At 39.8% G+C, this 11,528-nt stretch overlaps 1 non-coding gene across 1 annotated transcript; it reads left to right on the plus strand.

Moving 5' to 3' along the window:
* The first annotated feature begins 10,815 nt into the window (after window positions 1-10,815).
* On the plus strand, window positions 10,816-10,919 carry LOC130978856 (small nucleolar RNA R71). Its single transcript, XR_009086466.1, has one exon. It is a non-coding gene; the product is annotated as a small nucleolar RNA R71 (small nucleolar RNA).
* The last annotated feature ends 609 nt before the right edge of the window (window positions 10,920-11,528 follow it).

An 11,528-nucleotide genomic window follows, 5' to 3' on the forward strand; every position in this document is an offset into this window, starting at 1 on the left:
CAATTGAGAAGTGGGAGAATATTGATGAGCAACAATGACACTACAAAGAAACAAAAAGAGAGCATCAAAGAACCAACAGAGGATAAGCGAACAAAAGCAGATCAAGCTAAGGAGCAAGTTGTGGTGCCAACCAAAAGCAATGAGAAACTCAAAGAACAGGAGAACCAGCCACATAGCTCAAAGGAAAAGACTCAAGGACAGCGGCAAATCGAAAAGAGCATCACACCTCCACTGCCATATCCTCAGAGATTCAACAAAGAGGTTAAGGACCAACATTTCCACAAATTCCTTGAGACCTTCAAGAAGCTGGAAATTAATATCCCTCTAGCTGAAGCACTTGAGCAAATGCCTTTATATGCCAAGTTTTTGAAGGACCTTATCAATAAGAAGAGAAGTTGGCTTGAGAAGGAAACCATATTACTGACAGAGGAATGCAGTGCTGTGATTCAGCGGGGTATTCCCCCAAAACTCAAAGATCCGGGGGGTTTTGTAGTGTCATGCACCATTGGAAAAACAATTCTCAACAAAGCTCTCTGTGACCTTGGTGCCAGCATCAATTTAATGCCTCTCTCAATGATGAGAAAACTTGATATAGAAGAGCTTAAACCCACCAGGATGTCATTAGTTATGGCTGACAGATCCATTAAGACACCCAATGGAATTGTGGAAAATCTGTTGGTGAAGATTGGGGAATTTATCTTCCCAGCAGATTTTGTGATTTTGGATACTGAAGAGGAAGGAAGTGACTCAATCATTTTGGGGAGGCCATTTTTACACACAGCAAGAGCCATCATCGATGTAGAAAAAGGAGAAATGGTCTTCAGGGTCCATAATGAACAAATGATCATAAATGTTTTCAAGTCAATGCAAAATAGCCCTGAGCAAGAGGATTATGTAAAAGTAGATATGATAGAGAGTTTGGTAGAAGAAATGCTGGAAGAGAGTTCTCAAGAGCAAGAAGGAGATCAAAACGCAATAGAAGAACAAGTAGCCGAGACCTTCATAAGCAAAGAGGTGAAACCAAGCAAGAAAGAAGAGGTGCAAAAGCAAGAACTGAAGCCATTACCCTCTCATCTCAAATATGCATTTCTTGGCACTTCAGAAAGCCTCCCAGTGATCATCAACTCGTCTTTGACAAAGAAAGAAGAAGGAGAGCTTCTTGATGTTCTCAGAACTCACAAGGATGCCTTAGGATGGACCATTGATGACCTGAAGGGCATCAGCCCCACAGTATGCATGCATAAGATTCTTTTGGAGGACAATTCCAAAGCAGTGATTCAACCTCAGAGAAGACTCAACCCTGCAATGAAGGAGGTCGTCCAGAAGGAAGTGATGAAATTATGGAATGCAGGAATCATATACCCTATTTCCGATAGCTCGTGGATAAGCCCAGTCCAAGTGGTACCAAAGAAAGGAGGGATGACAGTCATTATTAATGAGAAAAGTGAACTCATTCCGACTAGAACTGTGACAGGATGGAGGATGTGTATTGACTATAGAAGGCTGAATGATGCCACACGCAAAGATCATTTCCCACTTCCTTTCATTGATCAAATGCTCGAAAGGTTGGCTGGCCATGCTTATTATTGTTTCTTGGATGGATATTCTGGGTATAATCAGATAGTGGTGGACCCAAAGGACCAAGAAAAGACTTCATTCACATGCCCAGTTGGAGTTTTTGCTTATAGAAGAATGCCATTCGGATTGTGCAATGCCCCAGCTACTTTTCAAAGGTGTATGCTTTCCATTTTCTCAGATATGGTTGAAAAATTCTTAGAGGTTTTTATGGATGACTTCTCTGTCTTTGGTGATAGTTTCAATACTTGCTTAAACCATCTAACTCTTGTCTTGAAACGATGCCAAGAAACTAATTTGGTTTTAAACTGGGAGAAGTGCCATTTCATGGTACCTGAGGGGATTGTTCTTGGTCATAAAGTTTCAAGAAAAGGATAGAGGTTGATAAGGCAAAGGTTGAGATAATAGAAAAACTCCCTCCACCAATTAATGTGAAATCTGTTAGAAGTTTCTTGGGGCATGCAGGATTTATAGAAGGTTTATCAAAGATTTTCTAAAATAGCCAAACCTTTGAGCAACCTTTTGATGATTGATCAACCTTTTGTTTTTGATAAAGAGTGCCAGCATGCTTTTGAAACTTTAAAACAGAAACTCACAACAGCACCAATCATCACACCTCCGGATTGGAATCTGCCATTTGAACTCATGTGTGATGCAAGTGAGATTGCCATTGGTGCGGTACTTGGACAGTAGAAGGGAAACTTGCATCATGTCATATATTATGCAAGTAAAGTATTGAATGAAGCTCAAAAAAATTACACTACAACAGAGAAGGAATTGTTGGCTGTGGTCTATGCATTTGATAAGTTTAGATCATACTTGATAGGATCTAAAATTGTGGTTTATACTGATCATGCTGCTCTCAAGTATTTGATGTCAAAACAGGATGCTAAACCAAGACTCATCAGGTGGATTCTACTCTTACAAGAATTTGACATTGAGGTAAGGGACAGGAAAGGCACCGAAAATCTAGTTGCTGATCATTTGTCAAGGCTGCCACCAGAAACAATCCAAAAGGCTTCATTACCTGTGAATGAAAGCTTTCCAGATGAACATCTTATGCTGATCCAACAAACACCATGGTTTGCCGATATAGCTAACTACAAAGTGGGAAGGAAGATACCTCAAGAATTCACTAAGCAACAAGTGAAGAAGCTGATCAATGAAGCAAGGAAGTTCTTGTGGGATGAACCTTATTTGTTCAGAAGATGTTCTGATGGAATAATTAGAAGATGTGTCCCTGAGAGTGAAATGCAAGACATATTATGGCATTGCCATGGCTCTACATACGGCGGACACTTTGGTCCGGAAAGAACAGCAGCAAAGATACTACAAAGTGGGTTCTATTGGCCAACCATCTTCAAAGATGCCAGGGAGTTTGTCCACCAATGTAATGAATGCCAAAGAGCAGGAGGATTAACAAAAAGGAATGAGATGCCACAGAACTTCATTCTGAAAGTAGAATTGTTTGATCTATGGGGGCATTGATTTCATGGGACCCTTTCCCCCCTCTTATTCATTCAAATATATCTTGGTAGCAGTGGAATATGTTTCAAAATGGGTTGAAGCCATAGCCACAACTACCTGTGATGCACAAATTGTTCTTCAATTCCTAAAGAAGCACATCTTTACTAGATTTGGAGTACCTAAGGGTCTCATCAGTGATGGTGGTGGTCATTTTTGCAATAGACAAATGGAGAAACTTCTCCACAAATATGGAGTTATTCATAAGGTAGCCACACCATATCATCCTCAAACTAATGGACAGGCAGAATTAGCAAACAGGGAACTGAAGAAAATCCTAGAAAAGACAGTTGGTAGCACAAGAAATGATTGGGCTAGGAAGTTGGAAGATGCACTTTGGGCATACCGAACAGCCTTCAAAACTCCCATTGGGAAATCCCCATTTCAATTGCTATATGGCAAATCTTGTCATCTCCCTGTAGAGCTTGAGCACAAAGCCTTTTGGGCCACCAAACTTCTAAATCTGGATTCTGAAGCAGCAGGAGAAAAAAGATTGTTGCAGCTGAATGAGCTAGATGAGTTTAGGCTAGAAGCCTATGAAAATGCCAAGATATACAAGGAAAAAGCTAAAAGATGGCATGACAGGAAGATTTTGAAGAAAGAGTTCAAACCTGGACAACAAGTTCTCTTGTATAACTCACGGCTCAAGATATTCCCTGGCAAGCTTAAGTCTAAGTGGACAGGTCCATACTTGGTGACTAAGGTTTTTCCTTATGGGAGTATTGAATTGCTAGATGAAGCAACAAAGAATCGGTTTACAGCAAATGGCCATAGAGCAAAGCTGTACCTAGGGGGGCAATGGAACAAAGAAACAGAGGTCCAGAGCCTAAACCCTCCTTGAAGCAAAAACGGAAAATGTCAAGCTAATGACAATAAAAGAGCGCTTGTTGGGAGGCAACCCAACGTGAGGTAGTTATCTTTTCGTAGCATTTTCAATAAAAATGTTGAATAGTTAGTATGCATTGCAAGGAGCTAAGTTTGGTGTTGCACACCAAAATAATTTGAGAGAGAATGAAAATTTTTAAGTTTGGTGTTCCACCAAAACTTCATTCAGAAACACACTCTAACCTCCTACACATTACTAGTTTCAAGCAATCAGACAAATTAATCAACTATATAATTGCTTTTTAGTCCTAACTCTATGACCTGTAGCAAGAACATAAGAATTTGCCTAGAGTCAAAATGACGAATCAGAGGAAGTAGCAAGGAATTTGGCATCATGATTCAAAATGGGCACAACAGAAGGATGAACAAAAGAGATGCAAACCAATAGGTTGTATATACACTTAACTTTTGCTATTGAGTAATATTTTGAGTATGTTCTGTTAAAGTGTCTTTTGGGTTCGGACATAGTCTTTGCATTATCTTAAAATAAGTAAGCTAGTTTAAGTTTGTGCTTGTGTGTTCACTTTCACTTAACTAAGAGCATGTTCTGTCCCCTGCATCTTTAAATCAATAAAAGACATGTTTGATTGTGAAATGAGATAGTTCTCTGTTAGAAAGAAGTAGAATAATAGTAAGTGGTGGTATGTGTGTGATTGTATAAAAACTCACTGTTAGTGAATAAAGAGCTAGGATGTCTTTTTCTAAGAATAGAGTGATCTACTGTCTATGAATCTCAATAAGAAAATCCTTGGTTCAAAAGAAAAAATAAAAAGAAAGAAAGAAAAGAGATAGCCAAAAGATGGCAGAATCAAAGAAAACAAAAAAGGAAACAAAGCTGGACACCAATAGCTTGAACCTTAAAAATATATGCCTGTGGTGTCTATGTATTAGGATCTGCTTGGACTACTAAGCTCTTTGGAGTGCTTCAACACTCGGTGACTTGGATTAACTAATCCGGGATCATCAGCTGAAAATCCACTATCAAGAGCAACCTAACTACAAGGCATTTAGTAACCAAAAAGGTGCTGGGCATCAATGTTTAAAGGGAAAGGTGAGCCAAGTGTCCATGGTGAATAATGTGTCAAGTATAAAGAAAAGAAAATGAACTTGCTACACATGACACTCAAATAAAGCTTTGAACAAAGTAATAGCCAAGGATAAAGGAATAATGAGAGGTCATAGCAGTATGACACTTGAAGCTTGAAGGAGACTTTCTAAAGCCTAAGAATCAATAAGAAGTGAGTATGTGCATATCAACATAAAATCCCATGAACTATCAATAACATTCTGCTAGCATGAACATCTTTTTCCAATTCATTCTTTCTTCCTAATAATTCATTTCTTGCTTGGGGACAAGCAAGCTTTAAGTTTGGTGTTGTGATGACAAGTCATCTTAGCCTAGTTTCACTAGTCTTTTTCTTTTGTTTTCACTTGAATTATGCACTTTCTTGAGGCTTAAGCAAGCCAATTTAGGTAGATTTTCATGCTTCCTTTGATTGAATCAACCATAGATAAATTAATGCAATTTCATGAGGTTTGATGCCATAATTGGTGCATATTAGGATAGAATGATCATCTCATGATTTCAAGCATAGCTTTGATGTGTTTGGTTGATTTATGATAGGTGAAGAAAGCTTGGAAAAGGATTGAAGTGAGAGGGAATGGCTAGAAGCTAAGAGAAGACAATGAAACAAGTGAAATTGAACCAGGAAGAATGAAGTTGGAGTTAAAGTTAGCCCTCAAACGTTGGCACAAACTTTTGGACTTGAAGTTAGCCTCAACGTTAGCCCCCTAACTTGGAGGCTAACGTTGGAAATTGAATTTGCTTCCCAGGGTGTTCCACGTTTGCGCCAACGTTAGCCCCCTAACTTGGAGGCTAACGTTGGCATGAAGATTTGCTCCCAGGGTGTGCCAACGTTTGCGCCAACGTTAGCCCCCTAACTTGGAGGCTAACGTTGGCATGAGAAATTTCCTCCAGGGTGTGCCAACGTTTGCGCCAACGTTAGCCCCTAACTTGGAGGCTAACGTTGGCGCCACAAGCATTCAAAGCAAGGCCAACGTTAGGGTCAAAGTTAGCCCCCTAACGTTGGCACCAACGTGAGTGGCAGGAAGAGATGTTTACTGATATGAAAAGTTAGCTTCAAAGTTAGCCCCCTAACTTTGAGGCTAACTTTGAATCCAACTTTGCAAAACCCAAATTCGGTTCAATTGGTTCACTTGGGTTTCTCTCCAAACTTCAAGAGCAATCAACCAAGGCCTCTTTCAACCCAATTCCACCAAGAGCAAAGGCCCAACTCAAGGCTTGAAGATCAATTGAAGAAAGTGTATAAATAGGCTAAGATTCAAGTTAGTCAGGGAGCTTCCCTTTGGAGAATTTTTAGAGAGTTTTCTTTTCTGTTTTGGGGAGCCTAAGTGATCTTTATTTCCTTAGTTTAATTGCTTTCAATTTCAATTACACTTGTCTTGGATCTTGGGTTGGAGAATTGAAGGAATTCTGTTTCAATCTCACCTTAGATCTCTCTTTTGATTTTCACTGCAATTTAATTTTCAGTTCGGTCAATTGCTTCTTCATCTAATCTCTCTGCAATTTACAATCTCCTTGTCATTGTTCTTGTTGGATCTAGGAAGGCATTGAGATCTAGACTCAGTTTTCTAGTCTCTGGGTCCTGAGATCTAAATTTACCATTTAAATTTTCTATTTCCTGCACTAATTGTTCAATTTACTTGTCTGTTTGAATTTAATTCAATTCCAATTCCCATTTACTTTTCTGAGTGATGCAATTTAACCTTTCTTTGTTTAATTCCTGCAATTCCAAGTCCCAATCCCCTTTACATTTCAAGCCATTTACAATTCTTGCAATTTAAGATTTTGCAATTTACATTTCTTGCACTCTAAGTTTCTGCCATTTAATTTCTTGTTCTTTAAGATTCAGCAATTTATTTCTTGCTCTCTTTACTTTCAATGCAATTTAAATTCTGCAAATCAATCAACCAACTCTTGATTCGCTTGACTAATTCAACCACTAAACTAAAATTGCTCAATCCTTCAATCCCTGTGGGATCGACCTCACTCCCGTGAGTTTTTATTACTTGATGCGACCCGGTGCACTTGCCGGTTAGATTGGTGTGTTTTTGGGAGAGATTCATTTCTCAAACCAAAAATATCTTATCAGCTACTTATGAGTCTTGGCTGTGGCCCTAAGCACTTTGTTTTCCAGTATTACCACCGGATACATAAATGCCACAGACACATAACTGGGTGAACCTTTTCAGATTGTGACTTCGCTTTGCTAAAGTCCCCAGTTAGTGGTGTCAAGAGCTCTTAAGCACACTCTTTTGCCTTGGATCACGACTTTAACCACTTAGTCTCAAGCTTTTTTACTTGGACCTTCATGACACAAGCACATGGTTAGGGACAGCTTGATTTAGCCGCTTAGGCCTGGATTTTATTTCCTTGGGCCCTCCTATCCATTGATGCTCAAAGCCTTGGATCCCTTTTTACCCTTGCCTTTTGGTTTTAAGGGCTATTGGCTTTTTCTACTGCTCCTTCTTTTTCTATATACTCTTTTTTTTTTTCGAATGCTTCTTCTTTTTCACTGCTTTTTCTTGCTTCAAGAATCAATTTCATGATTTTTCAGATCATCAATAACATTTCTCTTTATTCATCATTCTTTCAAGAGCCAAAAATTTTAACATTCATAAACAACAAGATCAAAAGACATATGCACTGTTCAAGCATTCATTTAGAAAACAAAAAGTATTGTCACCACATCAAAATAATTAAACTAAATTCAAGAGCTATTTTCGAAATTTATGTACTTCTTGTTCTTTTGAATTAAAACATTTTTCATTTAAGAGAGGTGAAGGATTAATGGATTTTATTCATAGCTTTAAGGCATGGTTACATCCTAATGATCATGAAATAAAGACACAAAACATAGATAAACACAACATTAAAAACCGGAAAGCAGAAAGAAATAAGAACAAGGAATGAATCCACCTGAGTGAAGGTGGCGCCTTCTTGAAGGTCCAATGGTGCTCTTTGAGCTCCTCTATGTCTCTTCCTTGCTTCTGTTGAATGATTCCTAGTAATTTTGGTGTTTCTACCCTTAGTTGCTTCCAATATTTGTGTGGAGGACAACTTATCCCCTGAAGTATCTCAGGGATCTCTTGATTTGTAGCCACATGTTCTACCACTGAGCTATGACGGCTTATATGAGTCTTTCCATCTCCCAAGACTCAGAGGTGGAAGCTTTTGTCTTCCCTTTGAGATTTCTCTGGCCTTAGGTGCCATTAATGGTAATGGAAAAGCAAAAAAGCTATGCTTTTACCACACCAAACTTAAAATATTGCTCGCCCTCGAGCAAGAGAAGAAAGAAGAGAGGAAGAAGAAGAAGAAGAAAATGGAGGTGAGTGAGGGGAGAAGGATTCGGCTATATGGGTGGGATTGGGTGGGTAAGAATTTTGAATTTTGAAGGTGAGTGGGGTTTATGGGAAAGAGTGAGTGGTGAATGAAAAACAGAAGGGATGACCATGAATGGAGAGAGAGAGGGTGAGGTAGGTGGGGATCCTGTGAGGTCCACAGATCCTGAGGTGATCCTGTGGGGTCCACAGATCCTGAGGTGTCAAGGAATTCCATCCCTGCACCAAATAGGCATGTAAAATGCCTTCGTGCATCATTCTGGCGTTTAAACGCCCATTGGTGCACGTTCTGGGCGTTCAACGCCCATGTAAAGCATGTTTCTGGCGTTGAACGCCAGTTTCATGCTTGTTACTGGCGTTCAGCGCCAGTTTGTCTCCTCTAGGCACATTCCTGGCGTTCAGCGCCAGGATGTTGCTTGTTTCTGGCGTTCAGCGCCAGAATGGTGCTCTGTTCTGGCGTTGAACGCCAGCCAGATGCACCTTACTGGCGTTGAACGCCAGCCTGTGCGTCCTCCAGGGTGAAAATTTTTTTCTGCTGTTTTTGATTCTGTTTTTAATTTTTATGATTTTTTCGTGACTCCTCATGATCATGTACCTAATGAAACACAAAATAACAATAAAATAGTATAAAATAGAAATTAGATAAATAAAATTGGGTTGCCTCCCAACAAGCGCTTCTTTAATGTCAATAGCTTGACAGTGGCTCTCATGGAGCCACAAGGTGATCAGGTCAATGTTGTATAGTTGTCCACACCAAACTTAGAGTTTGGATATGGGATCTTAACACCAAACTTAGAGTTTGGTTGTAGCCTCACAACACCAAACTTAGAGTTTGACTGTGGGGGCTCTTCTTGACCCTGAACTGAGAGAAGCTCTTCATGCTTACTCTCTTCTGTCACAGAGGGATGGCCATGTGCCTTAAACACAAGGTAGTCCCCATTCAATTGAAGGACTAACTCACCTCTGTTGACATCTATCACAGCTCCTGCTGTGGCTAGGAAAGGTCTTCCAAGGATGATGCAATCATCCTCTTCCTTCCTAGTGTCTAAGATTATGAAATCAGTAGGGATGTAAAGGCCTTCAACCTTTACTAACACGTCCTCTACTATTCCATAAGCTTGTCTCAATGACTTGTCTTCCAGTTGTAATGAGAACAAGGCAGGTTGTACCTCAATGATCCCCAACTTCTCCATTACAGAGAGTGGCATTAGATTTATCCCTGACCCCAGATCACATAGAGCCTTTTCAAAGATCATGGTGCCTATGGTACAGGGTATTAAGAACTTGCCAGGATCTTGTTTCTTTTGAGGTAGAATTTTCTGAATCCAAGTATCCAGTTCATTAATGAGCAAGGGAGGTTCACTTTCCCAAGTCTCATTACCAAACAACTTGGCATTCAGCTTCATGATAGCTCCTAAATATTGAGCAACTTGCTCTCCAGTTACATCTTCATCCTCTTCAGAGGAAGAATAGTCTTCAGAGCTCATGAATGGCAGAAGGAGATTTAATGGAATCTCTATGGTCTCTGTATGAGCCTCAGATTCCTTTGGATCCTCAATAGGAAACTCCTTCTTGCTTGAGGGACGTCCCAGGAGGTCTTCCTCACTAGGATTTTCGTCCCCCTCCTCCCTTGTATATTCGGCCTCTTTGATCACATCAATGGCCTTGCACTCTCCTTTTGGATTCTCTTCTGTATTGCTTGGGAGAATACTGGGAGGAGTTTCAATAACTTTCTTACTCAGCTGGCCCACTTGTGCCTCCAGATTTCTAATAGAGGATCTTGTTTCATTCATGAAACTAAAAGTGGCCTTTGACAGATCAGAGACTATATTGGCTAAATTAGAATTGTTTTGTTCAGAATTTTCTGTCTGTTGCTGAGAAGATGATGGATATGGCTTGCTATTGCCTAGCCTATTACGTCCACCATTGTTAAAGCCTTGTTGAGGCTTTTGTTGATCCTTCCATGAGAAATTTGGATGATTTCTCCATTATGAGTTATAGGTGTTCCCATAAGGTTCACCCATGTAATTAACCTCTGCCATGGCAGGGTTCTCAGGATCATAAGCTTCTTCAGAAGCTGCCTCTCTAGTACTGTTGGATGCATGTTGCAATCCATTCAGATTTTGAGAGATCATGTTGACCTGTTGAGTCAACACTTTGTTCTGAGCCAATATGGCATTCAGAGTATCAATTTCAAGAACTCCTTTCTTTTGAGGTACCCCATTGTTCACAGAATTTCTCTCAGAAGTGTACATGAACTGGTTATTTGCAACCATGTCAATGAGTTCTTGAGCCTCTTCAGGCGTTTTCTTCAGGTGAATAGATCCACCTGCAGAATGGTCCAATGACATTTTTGAAAATTCAGAGAGACCATAATAGAATATATCTAATATGGTCCATTCTGAAAACATGTCAGATGGACATCTTTTGGTCAGCTGCTTGTATCTTTCCCAAGCTTCATAAAGGGATTCACCATCTTTTTGTTTGAAAGTTTAAACATCCACTCTCAGCTTGCTCAGCTTTTGAGGAGGAAAGAATTTATCCAAGAAGGCAGTGACCAGCTTATCCCATGAGTCCAGGCTATCCTTGGGTTGTGAATCCAACCATACTCTAACTCTGTCTCTTACAGCAAAAGGGAAAAGCATGAGTCTGTAGACTTCAGGATTAACTCCATTCGTCTTTACAGTCTCACAGATCTGCAAGAACTCAGTTAAAAACTGATAAGGATCTTCAGATGGAAGTCCATAAAACTTGCAGTTTTGTTGCATTAAAGCAACTAGTTGAGGCTTAAGCTCAAAGTTATTGGCTCCAATGGCAGGAATGGAGATGCTTCTTCCATCAAACTTGGACGTTGGCTTTGTGAAGTCACCAAGCATTCTCCTTGCATTATTATTATTTTCGGCTGCCATCTCCTTCTCTTGTTCTAATGTTTCTGAAAGGTTACCTTTAGAATAATTTAATTTAGCTTCTCTTAATTTTCTCTTCAGAGTCCTTTCAGGTTCTGGATCAATTTCAACAAGAGTGCCTTTATCCTTGTTCCTGCTCATATGAAAGAGAAGAAAACAAGAAAAGAGAGAGGAATCCTCTATGTCACAGTATAGAGATTCCTTTATGTTAGTAGA

Source organism: Arachis stenosperma, chromosome 4 (assembly GCF_014773155.1).
Source record: "Arachis stenosperma cultivar V10309 chromosome 4, arast.V10309.gnm1.PFL2, whole genome shotgun sequence".
NCBI classification, from domain to species: Eukaryota; Viridiplantae; Streptophyta; class Magnoliopsida; order Fabales; family Fabaceae; genus Arachis; species Arachis stenosperma.